Source organism: Canis lupus, chromosome 5 (genome assembly GCF_003254725.2).
Source record: "Canis lupus dingo isolate Sandy chromosome 5, ASM325472v2, whole genome shotgun sequence".
In the NCBI taxonomy this organism is placed as follows: domain Eukaryota; kingdom Metazoa; phylum Chordata; class Mammalia; order Carnivora; family Canidae; genus Canis; species Canis lupus.
In genome coordinates, this window is record NC_064247.1 from 17,922,116 (window position 1) to 17,947,010 (window position 24,895).

At 42.4% G+C, this 24,895-nt stretch overlaps 1 protein-coding gene and 1 long non-coding RNA gene across 16 annotated transcripts in view; one reads left to right on the forward strand and one right to left on the reverse strand.

The window, feature by feature from the left end:
- CADM1 (cell adhesion molecule 1) overlaps positions 1-24,895 on the forward strand; it is a 325,518-nt gene that overhangs the window by 39,461 nt on the left and 261,162 nt on the right. The window lies entirely within an intron of this gene.
- Positions 11,326-19,247, reverse strand: LOC112671298 (uncharacterized). Its single transcript, XR_003143528.3, has 3 exons — positions 19,126-19,247; positions 12,971-13,054; positions 11,326-11,530 (listed from the first exon to the last, which is right to left on the reverse strand). It is a non-coding gene; the product is annotated as an uncharacterized LOC112671298 (long non-coding RNA).

A 24,895-nucleotide genomic window follows, 5' to 3' on the forward strand; every position in this document is an offset into this window, starting at 1 on the left:
ATAGATTTTTATATATTTTAAAATACACATTCACCTAAAACATACTTTTCCCTGCGTTCAATTTTCTCCACGTCTGGTCTGTTCCCTATCTTGCACTGCCACTACCCAGGCTGCTTGCGAATTGTTTTGTTCAGCGAAATAAGACTAATGTGTTAAATATTTAACATTGCTAATTGATTCAATGTAAGGAAAAAGGGGTAAATGCAGAGTGCCTCCAGCCTCTGTCAGCAGACTCCAGCAAACAAGACTGCAGAAAGGCTGAATTGAAGATGATTCATCTCGGAGGATAATATAGCCTATCTTACAGATGGGGATGGGCTGAAGGTAGGGAAGGCTTCACATGCACCTGGAAGCTGGAAAACCAAGTATCCATTTCTGAGAAAATTTGGCTCCCCCTTCCCCAAAGATTATAGCTTCCAAGCTTCAGTTGTAGATTGGTAAATGACCAGGTGGATGTGGCATTTCATCCATGTCCTCTCCTTTGCAGGTTGGGAACGTTAAGACACTTACCTGTACTTCACTAAAAGCAAGCTGAAATTTGCTGATGATTTTAATTGATGAGTGAGGAAGTAGAAACCCCAGTGGGTCAGTGAGAATTTTTCCATTATAAAAACATAACCTTTCCGAGAGTACCCAATGGCAGTGAAATGTCAGGTGCCTGGAATTTTACAAAGAAAGGGAAGCAGATCTGTATTAAGTTTCCTATAATAGGATTCTGAAACATGAATGTACATATATACTTCATTCTCTTTTAGCGTTTGGTTGGCTGCTGTGTGCAGGTGAAAAGTAATTCTGACAGTGACATCATTTTTTGCTTTGGAATTTTATTTTTTAAATCCGAGGCCGCTAAGAACACATTAAGAGATGATTCTCAGAGACCAGGAAATACAAATGTTGCGGCTGTTGTCGATATTGGGAGTTAGTCTCTGCTATTTTGTAGGAGAGGTGATAGTGAACTGAGGCGGGGATGGACTTGATTTCAGTGGTGGTGGTCAGAAGCGGAGGTACGAGGTACCAGAAGAAGTTGGTGAGATACAGCAGAGGGGATCTACCCTGGGAGATCCATGGATGGCCTGCCGGCGGGTCTGTAAGTTTCTTAAATTGCATGCCGTGTTCTGTGTGCATTTTTCTGGAATGATCCATGTTTTACTAAGTCTTTAAAGGGTTGGTGCTCAGTCTCCTGCCAGGTATCTAAAGTCCCTATTTTACAGGTTACCGTGAGCTTTTCTAGTCCTTCCCTTACTAGCCTCCCCACCCCATCCTCACCCCAACTCTGTCTGTAGAGCAGAGTGAGCACCCCTGCCTCATTTCTGCCACTTGGCTTTCCCCTCCTCTTGTGTGTGAACCCTTGAGAAAAGGGCAATGTGGGTGCTTGCCCTCCTGACACTCGAACTGCAAGGGCCTTCCTTAACCCTCGCTGTCTTAAAGTCAAAGAGGTGGACTTCCAGGCTATGTGGGGACAGAACAATTAAGTCTTGATGATACACCTTACGTTGTTGGTACTCAGCCATTTCCCAACATGAGGATGGTTTTCTCTCTCCCTTTCTTTCCTCTATCTGCCTCCTGGACGTCAAGAAGAAATGGCCTGTAGAATACTGAGCAGGCTCTTGGGTCCGCCCATGTTCTCCGCTGTAATTCTATAGCAGAGGAAGTGCGGCACCTGTCTGCAGAGGCCGCCCTGGACCCTGGTCCGGCCAGCTGAGTCTAGGTCCTGGGGGCCTGCAAACCCAAATTGGGTGGCTCAGCAGAGGGAGCACCGTGCTGTGGGGTGCCAGGGCTAGCGGCTAGCCTGAGGGACTCACATCTAGCTGCAGGATGTCATGTGGGTGATGGGCCACCTTGGATGTCCCCTGCAGAACATCCGGCATAGCCTTGTGCTCCTGAGCCACCGCCGACTGGTCCCACTGATGGTTCTGGCCATGGTTCCCCCCCTCCCCTGGGACAGCCGATCCCTCACTTTAACCTCCACCCCTGCACTGCATGAAAATCCCGCTGCAGGTCACTGGCCCTGTGGCCCTTAGCTAGATCAAGCACATCCTTCCTTGCCTGCCTTAGAGCCTGTGGCCCCCTTAACTCCTGTTTCCTTTTAAAAACTCCACTTCTAGGGCGCCTGGGTGGCTCAGTGGTTGAGCATCTGCCTATAGCTCAGGTCGTGACTCCCAGGTCTTGGGGATCGAGTCTCGCATCAGGTTCCCTACAGAAAGCCTGCTTCTCCCTCTGTGTCTCTGCCTTTCTCTGTGTGTCTCTCATGAATAAATAAATCTTAAAAAAAAAAAAAAAAAAACCCTCCACTTCTTCTGCAGCGCTGCTTCTACCTTTTTCGGTTGGCTTTTTCTTGGGTGGTGCTAAACGAGCCTTGCACAAGATTTTTCAGTCTCCCAGCTAGCTGTTTTGCCAGTGTTTTGTCCTCAGACATTTTCTTCTCTCATTTCCGTAGGCCTGCTTGGGTGTTCTAGACCTCCTTCACTCCCACGGCTCCAAGGATTGCTCTCTCCAGCCTGACCCCATGCTGCTGCCCATGCCCCCCGCCCCCCCGACCTTTTTTCTTTTTTGTTAATAGAAAAAATACCCAAACAAACCTGAACTGCATTGTCAACTGCCTGCTGTTCTTGCCACTCCTTTGGAATCTCACTGCCTCCCCACCCAAACTCCTCTTTGTTTGAAACAGAACTTCTCTCTGGCTATTCCCTGTCTCTATTCCCAAATACTACAAATGTACCGAAAGGACAGAACCCTTAACTAGAAAGGCTGCCCCTGCAACCACCACCCACAGCAAGTCCGGCCATCCTAAACCCCACCGTCCTTGTTTGAGTCCTCGTTCCTTTCCTAGCTCATGGTCCTCCTCCTGAGCCAGCCCCACACCTGAGCCTCCGCTCTTCATCCTCCTGCTGTGCCTCAGGGGCCAGTCGTCCCCAGGTTCTCTTGACCTGCCTGATAAAACATTTCTTACGTTGGACTTCCCATTGCCGTGGTTCAGGGTCAGCTATTTATTCCCTTGTGGCTTTTGTGCATACAGACCCCGTCCATTCCGTGTTCTGCAGACCGATTTATCTTCCTTAACACTGTTCTGATCACTACCTGGCTCCAAGTCTTCAGTGTTCTAAAAGCAAATTTCTTGGCCTGCTGGGCTCACCAACTGCTCCTCTGTGCCAGTCTTCGTCCCAATTTGCCATCCATGGTTTGCAGCCGCTTACCCCCTAAGACTCTTTAACATTTATCTTCTCCCTATCCTTCCATTGAGATATTGCTCCCCCTTTATGTTTCTCTGTGAAGATGAAGCCTTCCTTGATCACCTTGCCTTTATCTGAACTCCTTATTCTTGAGATTTACAATATCCCTTTTTGAGTAGCTATTTGTTTCCACTTTATCCTAGGAAACTATAAATACTGACAAAATAGGAACTTTATTATATATGTGTACATAGTAATTTTGTATGTCACCTAGCATGGTGCCATTTTCATGTTAGGGGTCCAGTAAATATTGATTGAAGGAATTAACGAACTTCCACGGCTACCTTAGGTTAGCCGTCTAACCCAAAGTTACTAACGATCCATTCCTACTAAAGATCTCTTATCTAATTGTTTTTGGAGCCTTTCTACTTAGCCATGCAAATTAGCATGGGTTCATAAGCTCAGAACCTGGAATAAATAAAGCCATATCCTTGAAAGCCACCAGGCAGTGGTGGTATGAGGGTTTCAGTAAAAGAAAAATGGGGAACAGCCAGTGACCAGTTGTCCATACAAGTGATGTGCTTTTTTCCCGTCCAGGGTGTGGGCAGGAGAAGGCGGCTTTTCCCTGAAGTAATAACCCTGGCCAGAACCACAGCGGTACTGTTAAAAGAGCCGAGACAAGAGAGGATAGGATACACGAGGGGAAAATAGTACAATGCCTGACCGTATTAATTACTCCGACAATTTCATTGCTGCTGTTACCATTCTCATTTATTGTCCCTTTCAAAGAGATACTGTGTGTATGGTGCATTTGAAGATCTTTAGATGGAATTCTGAAAGCCCAGGAGTGCAAAGTTAATGCATGGCCTTTAGACCTTGAGACCTGTTTCTACAGCGCTTGCTTACTTGTGGGAGAGGATTTTGTCAAACTTCCCAGTAAAGCTGTGTGTAGCGGACTTGTATTGTTTGGGGCTATTTGTAAATACCGTATTGTGTGACACACTCGCAGCACCTGCAAAGCCTGGCCTTTGGGACTGATCTTGAGAGCTGTTTACAGTTGTGGCAAACCAATACCTGTGGCCAGAGGGAGAAGGTTTGCACTGGGAGTCGACCTTAATGAAAAGAATAGAGGGTGTGCGGCTTCCTTAACCCTGTGTAGACTGGCTGCTTCGTTGTGTTTGCCTCCAGGAGATAAGATTGAGCCGCTTAAGAAGCCTAAGCTTTGCTGGGAGCTTTCTCTAGAAGCAAAATCTTCTTCGTGAGCCTACCTGCCAAGTGGAGGGAGAAAAAGGTGCTCGCGGCTCAGGTGCTCCTTTGCAGGTACCTAAGCACCTCAGTACGTGTACAGTTCCAAAATTTAAATCCTATTTGTGGGAAATCAGTAGAGGGTTTAATAGAAGGTTAAACAAATTATACATATACACACAGAAAGTCTGGCCTGAGTATGGAAAGGCCAGGAAGTCTGAATGTTATGGTGAAGTACTAGGAGGTAATTTATTTCTAAAATTTATTGAACCCACTGAAGCATAAGCGTGAGGATAAGAGAAACCATATGCACATATGGTCCAGAATGAAATTCTTCAGATTTCCGAGATGGTTGCAACCAGTGACTAAGCCATTCTGAATTAACTTTGTGTGTGAAAGTCTTTCCAATTTAGTCTCTTCAGGTTCACTAGTGGTGGGAAGACAGCTGGTCAACGCCCCCATTAGACTGGACCTTCCAGGAGGGAAATAAACCCCTGCTCAGCCTGGCTCTCACTGGGGTGGGGGTGGGGGTCGGGGTGGAGTGGGGGGAGGAGGCTCTGCGTCAGGTCTGCAAATTTTATCCCTAGCTGTTGGTTTCACCCCAGGAAAATGTTAACTGTGACATCGTAGCTACAAACATTATGTTTAAAAAAATCTCAGACTATGACCAGAGAATAATACATTTTTGGAGGGGCGGGGTCTTCAAGTTCTCTGCTAAAGCTAGGCCTTATAGGGGATGGGGGTTGAGGGGGGCATAGGCAATAAGTACATTTGTAGTAGAGCGTAATCTGCAGTAAGATCTAATCAGAGGAAGAATCTAAAGGAATCAGACCAGAGACAAATCGCTGAGTGGAATACAGGCATTCATTGTGCAGCAACAACACTCCCTTCCATTCATTATTGCAGTTATAATTATGGGACCCAACATATCTAATTGGCACGGTGTCCTCTGCTCTACTGAATAGATTGCATTGTTCCCGTTTAAAAAAACCCTTCTGCATCCTGAATCCATGCACATGTTGCTCTTTGGCTCTCGAGAGGTTTCTTTGTTTACATGATGAGTGATTAACTCAATTGTAGAGTCTTGCAATGCGTCATCCTCGAAGATGGGGGGGGGGTGGTATTCTACTCTGCCCTAACTTTGAAGGGCTTTGATTAATTAAAAAAAGATCTATTAGATCTTTGAGGATGTACGCCTTCACTTAGAAATATGTAAATGGAAACAGCAGTGTAGTTTGATATCTGGGCTAGTCTTTTTATCTTTTTCCGGAGAACCTGTTTAAGGCAACGATATCTGGTGGGATGTTGGTGGTGTGTGCGTGACATTGGGAGTGTCAGAAGTGGTGTTCCTGAAGAGGTATGTGATTAGTGAACCCCTATAAATGAGAGCAGTGCTACATGTGGCTGGGGAGAAAGGGGACCTTCTACAGGACTTGTCGGGGAAGGCTAGAGACTGTTTTTCTAGCTTGCAAGAAATGCATGCGGGGAGGGGCAGGTGTATCACCATGTTGCTCTTACAACTAATATATATGAACACGCCCTGTCTGCCAGGCATTTTACCTGCATCATCTCACAGACTTCAGCCTGTCTCGTGTCTACTCTTATTCCCATTTGACTGATGAGGAAAGTGAATCTTGGGTGGATGATTTCATTTTTGTGTCTGGACATCACACAGCTAATGAAGCTGGGCCTCGATCCCACTAACCTCTCACTGTGAAGGCCCTGCCCGGTTTTATGCTTTTTGCTCTAGAACATGCTGGGAAAGCCTAGCTCATTGTTCTAATGCCTTTAATTTTCATCCCGTTGCTCCTCACTACGTATAAGCATTTATACTCTTGCAGATGGGAGCTTGACGTGGTTGAGAGAATGTGTGGAGCCTCGGAGGGGTAGTCTGACCCCTGGAACACCAGCTTGTTTCTTTTCCAGCTAAGACTGACAAGAGGGAAGAGGAGAGCAGGCCCAGAACTGTGTTCTCTGAGTGCCACAGGTAGTCCTGCTCTTGGATGCAGAAGGTCTCTAGTTCAATTTCTTGCTGGAATGGATTCTTCACACATAAGGATAATCCTTCATTTGATGTTTCCTCACATGGATTCCTTCTGTATTCTGCACTGTCCACATTGGGCTTTGTGATTTTTATATATTCTTGCCAGAATGCACTTATTCATTAGCTGTTTTTATTAGTGTTACGGTTGAGATGACATTTTCCATTCTCAACTCCAATATTCTGTGGCTTTTAATTTTACAAAACAATTACCTATCAGGCTGAAACTCCTTAGGCTGGTTTTCCTCTCAGAGAGGAGATCTGGGGGGAGGTTTTAAAGTCTGTTCCACTTTTCTTGGCAGCCTAGACATTCAGATTCATGGAAGTGCTCCTTAAATAAAGTTGCAATTGCTTAATTATTTAAATAAACGGGAACTGAATTATTCAAGGGTTTTTCTGGCAAGACAAAAGGTTCCGGATTTTTCCTCCTACCCCTCTACTCAGAATTTTCAGTCCCGTTCTGTGCTGGCCAACTAAGAATGGATTTCTCAGTTGGTTTTGATCTATCTGCAAATCCCAGGCATATTTTGGGGGGAGCCCTTATGTAGGTTAAGCCCATGAATTTTAAAAGTCAGGTTTGAAATTTTAGTTTATTCTCCAGTGCTTACTTCAAGTTAATGTCTTGTTAATGTAACATTATGGTTAAAATGAAGACCTTTTATCAAATTCAATTTGTTGAGCACCTACAGTGGGAAAAGGAGAGTAGCAGAGCGGAAAGAACAGTTTGGGAACTTGAAAGACATGGGTTTGGATCCTGACCCTGGCATCGATTCGATGTGGCTCTGCTTTTGACTTTATAGAGTTACTCGGCTGCTCTGAGCATATTTCCTCTTCCATAGCCTACCTCCTAGGGTTAAGGAGGGGATTAGGGACACCTCTGCAAAAGCCCTTTTAGTAGCTTGCATTGAGTAGGCACTTGGTGTGTAGGAGCTAATAAGTCTGTGCCAGGCATTGTGCCCACTTTGAGGAGTCCTGAGGTGGATAAGACAGATTCCTGTCCTTACTGGGTGTGCAGTCTGGTGGTGGCGCAAAGCATTTTAAGCAAAGGGAACAGCATGAACAGGGAGGTAGGTTTAGGGCCACAAAAATCCTTTGGTTATTTGGCTAATGTTCCAGCATGCCTAATCTTAACATTACTGTAATTGGAAATAATAAACTGATATGATGTTTTTGAGATTTAAAATACACATGACATAAGTTATTTCATTTGATCCTTGTGAAAACCCATGAGGCAGACAGGGATTACCGTCCCTACTTTATAAGGGATTTGAGTGATTTACCCAAAATCATAGGTAGTAGAAGAATTGGGATCAAAGCTCCGGTTTTTGCATTTCCTGTCCTGTGCTCTTTCCACTGTAACATTCAACAGATCGTGTGTCTTCTCTATATACACAAGTGCTAAGCCTTTAATGATAGTTTAATGAGACTTTAAGAATTTTCTTTTTGCTTAAACATTTTCACTCAGACTCCTCTGATTTAAGATAAAGTTATACAAAATCAAATTGAGGTTATGTTTTAGCCAACATATGTATATCACTTGTGACCTTGTAATTTATTTTTTCCCAAAGGTGTAGTTGTATCCTTCCTCCTGCCTTAATTTTGTAGAGTCAAATTTTCACCTCTTAATTGTACGTTAGGTGACGTTTCCTTTTTTTGTATGAATGTTTTCTAATGTCTTACAGAATGGATGGATCCCCACTTACACAGATTTGCTACCCACTTCCTACTGTTCTTCTCCATTAGTGACAACAGTATATCTTTGGGGAGAAGTATTCTCTCTAAGGGCCCACATTTGTTTCACTAGACTTGATTCAAACATGTTCTAGCTGAAACTGTTAGGATTGTAGCTCTTTTGCCATCATTGATTTTCAAAAGCAATGCATGAACAAGAAACAACCCCCCTTCTCTGCAACCACTTCTATTCTCTGCTCTCCAGGAACTGTGCCCCTCTTCCAATCGCAGGATGTTCAACAGGAAATGCAGAAGCATGGCTCTACTTCTTAGAGAATACTTACTTGAACTCTGAAGTTGCTTTTGGACCCTACCAGATTATTGGCATTTCCAAATAAGAATGCAGAGCATGCATGCCCTGTCAACTTGATCTTTGGATCCGAAGTTGCTGTGAATGGATAGAAATGCTAATATGCTAGCAACCTGTGAAATATTCACTATGTTGGGCACACAACGAATTAACAGGTTCTTTCCTCTTGTGAGGAAGAGCATTTGCAAGGACTGCTTTCTTTTGGTTTCTCAGAGAAGAGAATTTAAAGTCACTTCTTTCTGTTAGGCAAGAGGCTGCTCAGGTATGAATGTTGGCTGTGCTGGTCACAGGACTTGTGCAGCTTTCATGGAATACAGAAAGGTTTTCTTTAGGGTCTTGACTCTGTTTGAAACTTTCCCACAGTTGAACATTCCAGGGCCTTTGTTCACATTTTGAAATCCTGGAATACCTACTAGTATTTCTCACCGGTCACTGTCTTGATATTTTCTTTTTTTTTTTTTTTCCTCTTCATTTTTTTCTTGAAGTATTTCTTCTTTTAGAGATACTTCTCCCTCCCCCCACACACCTGTTTCCCTGCCTTATTTTCAAAATGCGTTGAAGATTTGGAAAAGAAATGACAACTTTTCATTGGTGGTTGCTCATGATTTCTGGAGCTTTGTGTATGAATGAGACTTTCTAAATTTGTATTATGACTTCTGCAATTGTGAAAAAATCAGAAGGACCTAAAGTTGGTAGCGGATGAGGTACAAGAGGAATCTTAAGAGTCAGAGAAAAGAGAGCTCAGAAAGCGCACTGACTTCCCCTCCCTTGAAGCCTTTCCCAGTCTCACTGGTTAGAGAATTTATTCCACTCCCATGGGATGGAAGGAAGGTCTGAAACTTTCTCTCCAGTTCAACTCCAAGAAGCTGAGCGTTTCTATTTTATGCTGCCTTCTTGAATTATGAGCTGGCAAGAAAGCCTGGAGGGGCAGGGAGATTGTTTCTTCTAGAAATATCAGAAGGTAGGGTGCAAGACTTATCCCTTAAGACAGGTGGACAGACCTACGATATAAGCATTATGAAGAAGCATATCTTTTACGATGAGATTTGCCTAAAGGAATGATCTCTGGCTCTGTCTTGTGGTGCCTAACCTAAAATGAACTCTAGAAATTCTAATACCCAGTCTGCTCAACTTCACAAAGAGGAGGTGTGGCCTTGATGGGGGCGGGGAGGGCTCCCTCCCCCCCCAGATCCTGACCCTTCAATCAGGGATGGCAGGCATGTACCTTATGTCCCATCTCCTACTGGAATTTAATGTGCTTTTTAGTTTGTCATTTTGCCAGAAGCTTTCAAAGAATTTGAGAGGTGCTGTGATGTAGTGTCTTTCCATTTTATGAGGTTACATGGAAACTCTTTTTCCTTGACCCTGTGGCAAAACTAGCTTCTTAGGGTTTGAAAATATTTTTTAAAATATAGCACAGAAGTGAACATGAAACACTGAAAGAGAAATGTCAGCCTGGCAAATTGTGATTCTGCTCCAAGAGGAGCAGTTTGCTTCCACCTTGATTTACCTGGCAGGAAAGTATCTGTTGCAGACACTGCTGAAGTTTTTCTTAAATTCCTCTGCTTTGAATTGTGTCTCTGGGAGCTATTCATCTTTGTCACCTGCTTTACTTCTGCTATTTTTAGCCAGGTGCCAAAGACCTTACAGCTTCCTCAAGTGAAGGATAAAGAATTAAGATCTGTTGTAAACAAAAGCTCATCACAGCATTGTTTTTGTTTTGTTTTGTTTTGGTTTTGGCTATGGGATCTTCTTTCAGGTTTTCCTTTGAGTCAACTTTAATTGCTTAGGATGGGAAGACCTAGACTCTCTCTAGGAGAGAGACCTGTGTCAGTATGGCTTCCAAATTCTTGGAGATGCAAGGCTTCTTTTCTTAAAGAACATTCTAGAATAATTGAGTAATGAAGGACTACTTCTCTTCAATCTTTATTTTCATATCAAGATACTAAGCTATATGCAGTCATTTAAAGAAATGTGAGTGGAGTGCCTTCTAGAAGGAGGAGGGTATAAGAGGATCCATTTTGGAATGTGCCAATCTTTATTTAGCTCAATTGGTTAATCTTGGGGCTAAGGAATTATAGTGTTTAAACTTCATCTTTCAAGCTGCAGTTTGCTGGAGGTGGATACTTATTTTTAATGGTCTCAAGGGCTTGCCTCTTTGACTTGGATCTGTGAGAAGACTTTTTGGTGTAAACTCCTAACCACCTCTAGGAAGAAACTGTTGAAGGCCTGTGCCCCAGGATGAGTGCCTCTTTCTCTAATTACTAAGTAATTAGGTAAAATTAATCCAACTAATGAATGTGATTTTTATCATGCAAATGTTAGATGCTTATAGATTGCTTTTTTCCCCCCCTTTAAGACAGTGAGGCTACTTCCTGAATCATTTCTTCCATCTCTATGTTCATCACTCCTATCTTCCTCCCTCTTAAAGTATTTTGGAGACTGAAGTATAATATTTCCTAGTAGTGCTGTTTCTTTCCTGTATAAACTTTATGCTTTACATTTTTCTTGATCTTTTACAAAAATGTAGTGAAATATTGCATATGCACGGAGCCCAGAAATTGTTTTCTCTTCTATTTTCCGAGCTGAGTTTTGTGCTGGTCTTCTTTTTATCTCTCCATCTATGTTTGCAGGGCTCTCTGTTTCCCCCAAGTGTTAATGTAAACACATTTTATTTTGAGACAGATCAGTTCACTTCCCTCTGGAAATCCATTCCTATAATGTGGTAAACCTCAATATAACTCTCTGGTCCGAATGACATTTCATAACTGTGTACAAATCAAACATACTGTTGATATTAAATGACAACATTTAATGCTTATGTCAACAATTCACTTAAGTCTCATTTCATTAAAATACTCCTGATCTGGAGAGAAGCTGCTTGTCTGAGCAGATAAAGCACTTGACTTTCACCTCTAGTTTCCAGGTTAAAGTACGGTTGGTAAGCTGTAATTCGGCTGGATTTCATAGCTTCTGGCCAAGGGGATTAGAAAGGAAATCTAGTTCACATAATCAGAGGAAACCTTCAGTCACCTGGACAAGAGAGCATCAAAATCAGGGATTTTCGCTTTATTCCCTGTGTAAGTCAGCTGGTCTTTGGGGATGATTTGCTCCAGAAAACCTTTGAACTAAGAAAGTTAAATAAGAAATTAACATGGTTAAGAAAGTTAACACCGCTCACTGCTGGATTGTCTCTTCTCCCCCTTAAGTTCTTATCCTTCTCTGGCAGCTTCAGGCCCTACCCTATTGAGAATATAGCTGGAGAGAATAGCCCTGGCTATTTTGAGAACCTTTTTGTTCCCTTCTAGCACTGGATGCACTCCTGTCCTCTTTTCAGGAAGGACCCTCTTGAAGGGACTGGCTTTTTTTGTTCTCCAGAGCGTAACTCTAATGTACATGTTGGTGTATTTCATACACGTGTCCTCTGTTTCCCTGAGTTACGATAGAAGCCCAGCCCAGAATGCCTCTCAGTAAGACCTGTGCTTCCTGCACTTCCATGGGTCAGGGGATCGCCACGTTAAGAATACTGTCTTCGCTGAGATTGCTCGTGTCTTAGGCTGAATCCAATAGTCTATAACTATAAGTGGCCTCTGGGGGACATTTGAATAAGTAATAGTTGCTGCTGCTCTAGAAATAATTCTATAATGTTTTAGTCTCCTATAACTCACCAAAGTTGAGGGCCTGGTTGCAAATCACCCTTTAAATCCTAACACAAACTGTGCACCCCCTGTGAAGCCTAAGCAAATGGGTAACAGAGGTAACAGGGTAACAGAGAGGAGGAGGGGAGCTGTGTGGCCCTGAGGAACAGACTTCTCCAAATGGCTACGAGTGCTAAAAGCCTGGGATTGTGCTGAATTTTTACATACCTGTGTCAGTGCAGGAAGGCCCAGAGATAAATGACCACCCTTCCCATAGTGGAACAACCATAATGTGAAGTAAGTGGCTGTCAGGGTTCTCTCAGGTCTTGATAACTTGGGGGAAGGCAGATAATTAATACAATGAAGATGACAGTGGGCCGTAATTGGCTGTGTGTTATAAAGTTTAGACATTGGCCTCCCTTCTGTCTCTGGGAGAAGGAAATTGCTCTAGCATGTGTATGCAGAAGACATAAAGCTGGCTACAGCAGTATTTTTATTTCCAAATTATTCTTAAAACTACTTAAAAGTCACCACAGAACGTGCTTTACAGAAGCAATTTCATGGCTTCTTTAGGTTTTTGTGTAAATCCAGATAACTGAAATGTTCGCCCTGATTCATTATTGAAAAGGAAGGAAGTACGCTAAAGCTGATGGTGGAGGCTGGGCCCAACCAAAAGGAATTGGGGGGTGGGGAAAGGAACTCATCCGGCTCTTCAATTCTTTCAAAGAACTTCTGTTGTGATGGGTAACGGAAGGGGGCATTTGAAAGATGATCATTATTCGAGAAATTTTTCTGAACTGGAAACTTACTAGCTTTGAGTCCCGTTAATACTCACCGGCAATGATGGCCATTTTCTATTCCATGAGATCAATTTGGAACTTGAGCATAATTTTATTTCTGCTTCACAGTTCTTAAAATCCTGTTTGGAAATGTCATTAGGAGGATAAGGGATGTAATGAAAAATACGTTTTCTCATGTACCAAATCAAAGTGTATAGTTATGGAGCTGGCTATCTATACTGAACAACAGTTAGCAAAATGAATCGGCTGCTTTCTGCATTTGAAGCTGCATAGTGTAAAATTCAATGAGACATTCAATAACTGGAAAGATCACATCAGCATCAAGGATGCATTTAGCAGGTCTCCTCCTCCCGTATGACTGGAGTGGAAGCACCGTCTAGAACCAGGAATAAAAACTATGGGTGAAGTTAAGAATTATGGGCCTGGAGACAGGGGGAGAAGTGGGACTCCGTGTGCCCGGGAACCCAAACTTGGATGCAGATGGAAAGAAACGGGCAGAAAGATGGGCCTTTGGGGACCAACATTTTATGAGAATGGTGCTCTTGTCAGCATCTTCCATTAAGGCCTGAAAGTTATCTTTTGCAACTGGCATCTATCAGGCCCCTCCTTAGGGCAAATGACCATATTTTTAGTGGTTGAATTTGCTGGGTCAAAAAGAGGGACTGTGCCGATTCCCACGTAGTATGGGAACACACAGTGCGGGGTAAAAAAAATGCATACTTATGGGGTTGTGTGTATGTGTTGGTTTCACTATAATATATGGAATTGTTGAACTCACTAGAATGTTTGGAACTATAAAGTTAAGGCGTCTTGAAATATTGCTCTGTTACCCAGTGGCTTAGGGGAATACATGTTTTCGTATAAAACACCGAGAGCATTAAGTGATGCCATTGCCAGGAAATGCACCTTGCCACCTCAAGCAGTAGATGTAACTTTTAGGAATGCAAATTTGAAGAACTGACAGTGGGGAAATTACACGAAGCTCACCTAATCTTGAATTTTTCTCCATCCAAGTTTTAAGTAGGGGCTGTTTCTGATTACGGCTTTTCCAGGGGGATAAAACAGTTTTACAAGACTGACCTTAAGTGCAAAACGGATAGTAATTCAAAGCCCTGAGGGGGCTTAAGAAATGAAGGTAACTTATTGGTTTTGGCAAGGAAAGGGTTGGCCGGTAAGACCATTGAGCCCCTTAGCTGAAAATGCTGACAAGCTGAGCAGAAAGCATGTGTGCTGTACCAAGCACAATCATTATTTTCATTGGCAGAATGTATTGCTCACAGTTTTGGGTAGTCTGTCCATTTTGTCAGTAATTTAATCTAGGTCAGAAAAGGCATGGGGTAGACATGCTATTGTTGAGCATCCCTGCAGGCATCCCTGGCAGGGTCCATTCCAACTTTTAATGAGGAGCCTCGCTTTATGTTGGGGTCCTGCGGTGGCTCATGGTATCTATTTTGGGGTGTTTTAAGATGGGGGTTAGCTCTTGAAATTGGACAAGGTGCCTGCCTAAAAGGTGAAATTTTATTTTTTTTCTTCCCCTTTCTTGGTCTCTGCTCCTTGTTAAATTGATAATTAGGTGAGACTTTTAGACAGCAGTGGAAATACAGATGACATGGGATTGTGTCAGCTTTCCTTTCAGGGGAAGAAAAATTCAGAGGATTGGAAATAAAGAATTTGAAGACAGAAACTTAATACATTTGAGATCTTCTATATTTTTGTTGTAATTTTATTTCACGGTATGCGCCAACAATACATGACATCTTGAATAATGTATTTTTATATTCCTTACTCAAGAATTAAGCCAGTACATTTACAAGATGAGGAAATGTTGGCTTTGTAATATTGCTACTCAACCCATTCTGTTTTTTTCTTTCCCTGGGAGTGGTGTTCTCACCCTCATCCCCTAACACATTCCTCAGTTACTCGAGGATCAATGGAAACATTCCATGTTTTCTAGGATTTTTCCCCCCAAAGTATTGTGGTTACTTATTTGAGAAAGGAGGAAATGAAATGGTTACTAAAATTGTGGAAAATTTCATATGCTAATGAGTTTGGTTCTTGAGATCATTTTGGGAATATCTTTGGCAAGTAAAAGAAGGCATTTTCACACCTTGTCGCATTGCTTTTTAGTCAATCAAGGAAGTTGCAGAAAGAAATTTCTAAGCTGCAGGCTGTACAGGGGGACAGTTAATTGTATGGCAGCCTTCATTTTCTCTAATCAGAAATTGGGCAGAAAGTGTTGGGACATTCTTTTCTTATTCATTACTCTGCTTACACCATATAGGGATTTTTGTAGTACAGTAAGTTCGTGTCCTGGTCAAAGCAGAATGAGAAAGGGAAAGGATTGCCTTTTAAGAATAGGGATGAGAAGAACCCAGCATTGATAGTTATTATGATGCGTGCTGTTTGTTAAACACTATATATCAGACACGAGTGGAGGAAACTGTTAATCTGGGTCCAATCAAGAGAGAAACCACACAGTAATTTGAACAGGGAAAGTTCACTTACTCAGTGTAACAGGGGTTTGGGATAACAAGGGATTTGCTAGTAAGAAGCCGAGAGAATTCTTAAGAATATAGGAATAGCATGTATAACAAGCAGCCACCAGGACCCTGTTGCTGAGGGAGGCATCCTAAGAACAGCCCCCTTCCTCCTACTCCCAGGTGAGATCTGGACTGTTGGAGGGGACACGGCCACTGCTCACAGCTGCAGAGGAGCCGCTGTGGTGCCCTGGAACTTGCTGGAAGTCTGGAAGTCCTCCTCTAGGATGCTGGGGGGAAAGGGCTCAGGAGAAGGTGTCCCCTTGAGTCATTCTGATACAAAACCGCCTGAACAGGGTGTTGAGGAAGCTGCAAGTCTGTATTTTATGCTCCCGGTGGCCCTGCACAATGGGACCTGGGAACTCGGGAATGTGTGCACTTGGGGAGCTGGTTGCTGGGGAAGCGCTGTTTCTTCTGCAGTGTCCCTCTAGCACCCTCTACTGACAAAGCCTAGCCTTGTGCGGGTGTGGGGAGGGAAAAATATATAAAGGGTCCAGATCCATTTTCACAGAGCAGGCGTAAAGGGTGATTTTGAAGTTGAGAGGCAATAAGCCAGTAACCAGCAAGGAAGTCTATAGGCCTCTTACTCAAACCTAGAGAAATCAGAACTGAGGATGGTTTCTCTTCTTACAGGTGAAGACAGTGACTTCTGCTCAGAGATTTAATGACTTATTTAGGACCAGAGAGCTAATAAACGACAGAGCCACATTTCAAATTCAGATTTGTAGTGTTAAGGCCCCTGTGCTCTCCACTGGCCTCTCAAAGAGAAAAGCAGTGACAGTCCAACCTAGAAACTTGCACTTGCACCACAAACCCTCCTCACAGCATAGTTCATCCTGGAGTATACTTCCCACTGGTCCTAAGGCTTAGGGGAGCTATGTGGATGACTGCCTGTTTGGCTTTTACCACAGATTATCTGAGTTTTGAGACTGAAAGGGATATATTGTACCTATTTTAGTGGATCCCCTAAGCCTCTTTTTACTTGGATCTTAGCTGTGTTCTTTTTCAGCGTTCTAGTTCCGGACCTGTTTGGCTGTTTGATGGCTCTCTGGAGGGGAGGGACAGAAGATGATGATGGCTCTTGCCTTTTTTTTTTTTTTAATTTAAGATTTTATTTATTTATTTATTTATTTGAGACATAAAGAGAGGCAGAAACAAAGGCAGAGGGAGAAGCAGGCTCCCTTTGGGGGAGCCCGATGCAGGGCTTGATTCCAGGACCCTGGGTACCCTGAGCTGACGGCAGGTGCTCAACCACTGAGCCTCCTAGGTGCCCCTGATGGCTCTTGGCTTTTGATTTGAGTGTTACCTCTTCCCTCCCTCCCCCCACCCCCCAAGACTTCCTTTCCAGGATACCCTGTTCTTGGTTGTTTCCTGGCTGAGTCTGAATTTCCGGGCCCCCTCTTCTGGAGCCTCTGAGGTCCTATTAGGCTTCTCACGTTTACCTCCTTTTAGATAGTAGTTTTAAAAATTATAGTGTAAATCTGTACAAAAAGGGACCCCCTCTTTTTTAAAAAAATCTGAGGTAAGAAACTCTCTTTTGACTTTGGGTGAGTTCCTTAACTTCTCTGGGGCTTAGTGCTTTCATCCATCCCTTAATCTATAAAGGGGGATGGCCTTTCTAAAGCTCCTCTCCTCTCAGAAACACCCAGGGACTATTTCTAGTTTAACAGCTTCTGGCAGCAGTTCCAAACACGTGAGCTTTCCATTGCCTGATTCTGTCCCTGGCAAGTAGTTGATGAATTACAGATAAATGGAAGACCATGTGATGTACTTGTAGAAATACAGCTTTCAAGGTGGACCCACAAGAGTTAACATTTTAGCATCAGGACTGAGCTGTTTTATAACAACAATTTAGCCTGGAGCTCCTCCTTCTGTGTCCTAGCTTTTTACTTTATATAATGGGAAAAAGACTGCCTGGCCCATGGCCTTCATGCATGAACAAGAGAAATAATACATGATAAGCATTTTATACAGTCCCTGGCACGTAGTAGGTACTTAATAAATGATCTCAGATTGCAAGTTCCTTGAGGGCAGGGCTCCTCTCTTTATCATCCTTGAATTGCTTGTAGGTTTTGATAGGACAGGCGTTCAGCAAATCCCACCATTTTGAACTGAAATGCTTACAACCACTAAGAGTCTTTTCTAAGCTGAGTCTTGATAAAGTAAATACTTAAATATATATGAATGATTACCCTGGAATTGTAGAAGCTTGATTACACATAGTCTTCTGTCTTCAAGCAGTACCGTTAGAATTTTATTACATTTCCTCTTACTCCTCTTATGTCTGACTACATGATTCTTCTTTAACCACTATTACGTGGCCTAATAGTAGTAATAGTAACATTATTAAGGATTCACTATGTGCTAGTCCTTATTCCAGGCAATTTACACATATGGATTCCTTGAATAATTCTTATCCTTTTATAATCTCTGTTGTCTGGGTGAGAAACTGAGGCACTGATGGGCTGAATTACTTGCCCCATGGCACACAGCTGGTGAGAGGTGGAGCCAAGGCTCTTCTTTCCTATATTGTGTTACTTGGTTCCACTCTCGTTTTGAATCCCTTCATCAGAGGTCACTGACGAAAATCCAGTCAAACTCAACCCAGCCCCTTTGAGAATGAAAGGGGAAGGTGTAGAGTTCAAGGAAGCTTGACAGCAATCTATTTTTAAGCCTTTAGATACATTTTTTGGGAGATTGCTTTCCCCTTTCTGAATCCTCTCTGAGGTCAGAATGAGCAAAAGCCAAACCCAGGGAACTTCTATGTTCTTAAGATTAAAAAGTGTCTTTGACATCACAATCCCTTGTAGTCATTACCAGGTCTCTTCCATGCTTCAGAATTAGCCTCACCCCTTCCTCACATCCCTGTTCTCCAAAAAGAACTCCAGTAACAACTTTTAGCTCCCTGGACTTCCACCTTCCCTACACAGGATCTAAGGGTTGTTTCTCCCCACCCCCAGTGCTCTAATCTGCTTAATGACCTCATCTTTGCCATTGAAGCTGTCATTTACATAAGAGGAAAGTGAAGAGGAACTGATTTTCCACTGATCATGTGAAATAGTAGTGATTTTACAATATTGATAAATTAAAAAAATGGGTCTGATGCTCTGTTGTTAGATTATATTAATGGGACCCCAGAAATTGTCATCTGGCTCCCGCCTTGAGACTCTGGAGGTAGAGACCCACGAAGTAGGGACCCTGAATGAGGTGTGTGTTCAGATGCCAAGAACTTATTCCATTTCTCCTTTTATTTTCGTAACAGCATTATTTTTGCTGTTAGGAAAAAGATTGGCTCGGTAGACTTTAGGAACCACTTTAGTCAGTGTGGATAAATGAAAAAACACAAGTGATCAGCTTTCATCATGACAAATGGAAACTGTCATTTAATTTTTATCCCCAATTATACAGCTCCGGGACCAATTTTTCAGGTGGAATGTTGGAGCCATTAAAAAGAAATAAGTAAACTATACCATATTCCATCATTTTTCTGGCAGCTAACCAATGATCTGTAGCCTTATTACATGTATGTTTTTATAGAGATCTTTTTCTCTTAAGTTTGTAGAAGGCTTTATTAACTCTTTACTGATTTCTTCTGGAATGCATTTTTTTCAAATGAATTTTCTTTTTATCATTAAGCATTGGTTGGAATTTACCTTTGATTTTGGCTGGCAGCTATATGCATTTTCATCTTTTATGGTTTTCGATTACTAGAATTGCATGGAGTGATGTTTCTTTAATTCCATCTGGAATTATGTGAATGGTTCTAATGTTGGCTACAGACTGTCTTCATTTGGATTTTAGAATGTGACTTGTAAGAAACAGAATTCATATATAAAGCCCAACCAACTACCACTTATCTCCTATCTTGATGTGATAGAGAAAAATTGGGTACTCCCTTTTATGCTCCTATCACATCCTGTCCATTCTTTTACTGTAGCACTTAATATGTTATAACTTAATTGATCTCGTGACCATATTCCCCAGTAATCTGAAATTTGGGGACTGTGGGCAATTTGGCCTATGATTTGGGTACTTCATCTTTGCTTCCATGAACTTAGCAGAATGCTTGGTACATACTGGATTTGCAAAAAAATATATTTTTCCTCAATATTTTATTTATGAGACACAGGCAGAGACATAGGCAGAGGGAGAAGCAGGCTCCCTGTGGGAAGCCTGATGAAGGACTGGATCCCAGGATCCCAGATCATGACCTAAGCCAAAGGCAGATGCTCAACCACTGAGCCACCCAGGTACCCTGCAAAAAATATTTCTTGAAAGACTGATTAAATATCCCCCTTTTGGGGCATATTTATAATTCTTCGATATTGGGATCCACTAACCTCCGAGGATACTAGAACCCTTTTTGACCATGTATTTAATCATTTTTATTCCATCTAGAAAAATTTTGCATGTGGCAGGTAGTCTCTGAATTTTACAGGTGAGAGAAACCGAGATTGAAGGTTACTGATGATTTGCCAGATACTAAGAACTCCAGAGAGAGGCATATCGGGGATCTGAACCATTGCCTTCTGGCTTCCAAACCAAGAGTGGTCTGGAAAAGCTTCCAAGTTCCACTGCTTTGGGGTTTTGTGCTCTTGATTGCACAATCCACTATTACTTGGCGACACCTGGGTGGCTCAGTGGTTGAGTGTCTGCCTTTGGCTCAGGTTGTGATCCAGGGGTCCTGGGATCAAGTCCTGAATTGGGCTCCCCTACAGGGATCCTGCTTCCTCTGCCTATGTCTCTGCCTCTCTTACTGTGTCTCTGATGAATAAATAAATAAAATCTTTAAAAAATCCACTATTATTTGTATTATCAAAAACAGTGATTTATTTTCAATGCATAATTGATATATAAAGTGTTGGGGTGATGGCCAGATTATTTGGCTTTTGGAGAAGCTGACTAGTGGATGAGGCCTATTAGTTGCATCTCTGCATAGGGTTTTTTTTTTTTTCCTCTTGTTGTTCACATCTTTTCCCCTTCATTCACCCAATTAGTAAATCCTGGGAGCCTTTGGCTCTGAGCCAGAGCATGTTTTCTATACTTGACTTTAGCATCAGAATAGTTAAACTTAGTTCTCCACGAGAGAGGTCCTGGAGTGTGTTAGGAACAACTAGGCAACATCTTTTTCAGATGTATGCCTTGGCATATGCTTGGAGGAGAAATGGTATACTCCCTTGTATCTGCTTATAAAACTGTCATCTGGTACTGTTAGCGTTAGAATATGCAAGTAAGCTTCTAAACATGCTGATGAAAGGGCCCTTTTGGCTTGGAAACTTGTTAAGTCAAAGGTGTTAGATCCTGTATCTTGTCCTCAGGGGTGCTGGACGAAACAGCTGCACTGAGCCTTGTTAATGCCTATAGTCTCCTGCTTCAGAAACAGCAAATGGCCTTGTGTTAAGAGTTGCTATAATATGAAGTTACTTTTAGACAAGCTGCTTATTGGGAATACAAACATCTTAGTCTAGATTGGCAGACAGCAAAGCAGGTAGCACTTTGGAAATGTTTTTCCTACTTTCTCTTCTCTACTAGTTACAGGAGGAGTAAATTCAATGAAACACTTAGAGGTGATTGCTGTGATCTCTCATAAATCATTGCTTGTGGTAGGTATCTGTGTTGAAGGCTATATTAGCTCTTTCTAGTGGGAGGAGGAACTCTTGGATTTGGCTAATGTACCTGCACTGTTGGAGAGGTGTTGATATTCTATTCTTTTGTGTATAACTGAACTTTGCTTGTGCCTTTTTTGGGGATGTTAGGTGTTGGGGTTTGGAATCAGTGAGTCACCGGATTGGGAGAAGACCACAGACTGTATTTAGCATAAAGCTTTGAAATAGCCTTTTCATTTTCAGGTAGCTGCAACAGAACGATTTTATATATATATATAAAATATATATATATATCATCCTGTGTAATGTCCACTCATTGGTCCCTTGCCTTTTACCCCAGAATCTAATCCTTGTTTGTCACTGTCCATTTACTGTAGCATCTGTGACTGTATTTATTTTAGAGGGAGCGGGCAGAGGGAGGGGTTGGGGGGGAGCAGAAGAGGGAGGTGGAGAGAATGAATCTCAAGCAGACCCCCGCTGAGTGTGGAGCCCAATGATGGGCTTGATCTCACAACCCTGAGATCATGACCTGAGCTGAAATCAAGAGTCCGGTGCTCAACTCACTAAGCCACCCAGGCACCCCTGTGCAGTCTTGTTTTAAGTTGCCTTATGTATCAAGTGCTTTAACATCTCTGTGCCTTTGTCGTATGCTGTGCCCTGACCCTTCCTTGACATCCTAATCATTGAATCATGCCGTTCAGAAGTCAGTTCCTCTGTCCAACTGTTCCTGATGTTGTTTCCCCACTGCTTTAATCCCCAGGTAGGATTCTGCGATCTCTCCATGTTGTGTGCCTGTCCGCTCCCCTCCCCATCTGGCACATGCCTGTCACCTGCCTGTACTGTGCATACACTTTATCATCATTTCCTATTTGTTCACCTGGCTCTGTGCTCGGCTAAATTCTGCAAAGGCAGTGTTCACATCCTCCTGGATTATACAGTTTTACATTTATAGTATAATGCCCAACTCTTAGGAACAATGTACATTCAGGAACATATTGCTACCAGCTTAGGGTAGAGGTAACGATCATTTTTCTTGTTGGTTCTTTTAGGTATAGCTTTTAGGTGCTCGACTACAGGTTGCTCATTGAACTTAAGATCTGTTGAACCTCTCAGGACTGTCAGAGTTCCCAGATGTACTTTTATGTAGTTTGGGGATTATAAAATAATGAGAGGGATGCTGAAGGTGACCGAGAGCAACTTGTCATTGATTTCAGAGCCCATATTTCTTTCTGAAAATACTAGCCTGTGGCATCCAAGCTGGTTGGTGTGAATGAGAGTCAGTATCTTGCTCACTTTCTATAAAATTTGTTCATGTCCACAAATTTAATAGCAAAATTATCAATTTTCTTACCCTCCCCCCAGAATCCCTCACCTGATCTTTAATGTCCTGATGAAAATTCACCCACGGTCCCCAAGCAGTGAGCTTAATTGTTTCTCCAGTGTTTTGTGGTTCCATGTAGGGGTCAAAATTATACAGTGTCTTGGTAGAAATCAGCCAGCATTTTAGTTTTTTTAACCTTGTTTTTGTCAGATGGCATATTCAATATCTCTGAGCTTTATCCATTTTATAAATGAATGGTCAAACCCTCAGGCACTGGGGCACAAGTCCTTACTTTTATTGGCTTGCCCCATCCTTCCTGGAAGGTACAATACATCCCACTCTCCTCATGCAACAGGAAAAACCCTCAGCCAACGTGTATGTATGTGATTTCTGTGCCTACAGGGACAGAACTGAGAAAGCAGGCATTAAATTCATTTTAGGCCTAGCCTGTGTGTGTGTGTGTGTGTGTGTGTGTGTGTGTGTGTTTCCCCCCAGAAGACCCACTCCTCTTCCACATTTCTAAGAGCAGTGACTGCCCAAGAATTGAACTAAACCTGACTTTGGTTATTATACTTGAAGAATGAAAGCCAAAGGGACACTTAGTGTCCATAGTTTTCTCAGAAGCTCTGAAGGGAAACTTCTAGAACTAGAGTCAGTGGGGTCATTATTTAAATTGTGACCTCCTGATCCCACTGAACCAAGTACCTCACTCTGGAGTAGGTACTGTTTCCTCCAGATTCTTCCCTTTGCTTTCTGCCTGGAGTCATATACATATTTGCAGGTGAGGAGGAGCAGCTCATGTTTCTGTAGTAGTAGAGGATCTGATTGCGTTTATTCCTCTGAGATTTTCCTAGATGGAGGGTATAATTTCTTTATATATTTGATTTTTTTTTTTTCATTCAAGATTTTAGAGGCTATTTATTGGGCACTTTTTGTGTGTGAGGCACCTTTGGGAAACAATGGTTAACAAGACAGGTAGACTCCCTGCCCTCCAAGAGCTTAGATTTCAGTGAGAATACAGGCACTTAAACAATGAGAGCTTATTATATGTGGTAGCGTTGGGAGAGCCCCTGTCAGGAGGTGAAATGTTTGCTGTTTAGCATATTGGTACAGTGGTTACATATTCAGAACCTACATTAGAGCCACAGAGATTATGGGGAAAAGAAAAAAGATCTTGCCAAATTTATTTGCCAAGACCAAGTATGGGTGGGAATCTTAAAAATAGAGTTTGGACATTAAAATAGGTGAATTTCTGGGGTCTTTCAGTGATTTTGAAATTGGATCAGCTTTGGCAAATCCAGGATAAATGGTCCCTGTATTTTCTAGGTTTTTGCCCCTCATGCAGCAGAATTTATGGAGCTGTTAATATAGGGAACAGATTTTTTTTAAATTACTAGCCCATAATAAAGGCATAACAGAATTTATTAAAAGTCTGATTTGCTTTAGAAATTCAGAACCCTACTCCCATGGTTTGATGGGAAAGAATAAACCAGAAAAAATGAGCAATTGTTCATGTTCTCAGTGTAGATATTATTAAAAGACCTTCTGTGCTACTGGAGTGTTATGGATTCCCCCTCTCAAAACACCACTTGGCTGTGCTTTGTCACTAAAGTTGATCTGACAATTTCCCATAGATAACTCTGAAATGAGTGTATATTCATGACTTTGCATAATAATCATATGCCTTTAATATTGCTGAAGTCAGCATGTGGACATCTCTGCAAAACTTTAGTTAAAGAATTGGTTCTTTTAAACTGCAGTCTGTCATCAGACCACATCCTCCGAGACCACGAACAGAGATGTGCGTGCTTTGGTGTATTAATCTACACAAATCAGTGATCCGCAGGCCAACAAGGGTAGGATGGAGAAGGCAGAGATGTTTCTAGAAGAGAGGCGCTAATGTCTAGAAGAGGAACTAGCTATCTGCTCCACCTCTTCCCTGAATTTAAGACTATACTTAAAATATCCCAGATGGGCAGTTATAAAACGCTGTGGCACCAAACCTTTGGGAAAATGGTCTTCCTTTTGTACCCCCAACTCCCCAATTTTTTTTTCCCTCTACCTCATTCCTTTACTGCCTGGCCAGTTTTCTTTTTAGCAGTAATGAACACCTGGCTAGCCTTTCCTTATAAAGTCATTTTTTACGGAGTCCCTTGCTGGAAGTAGGGCTGGGGGCTCCTAGATTACAGGTTTGAAAAGTCTTTTTGTAACTGCTTTGCATGGCAGGTAGAGGACCCACTGACTTGCTGCATGCCTCTCGAGTGGGTACTCTGATGATAATGCTTCACCTTTAATACTGCTTGACAGGACTTAACCACACATGCAACAAATCAATGCAGTCTAGAGCACAGATGCACTTGATCTATATTGTTTGTCTTCTTTTGACTGATGCAGGCAAAAGAAGCCATCAGATAGCTCCTTGGTTAATATAGCTTTGTTCTAAAAAAGAAGGCAGTGATGTATTTGGGGGTGCCTCTGACCCAGGGTTGAAGTGAG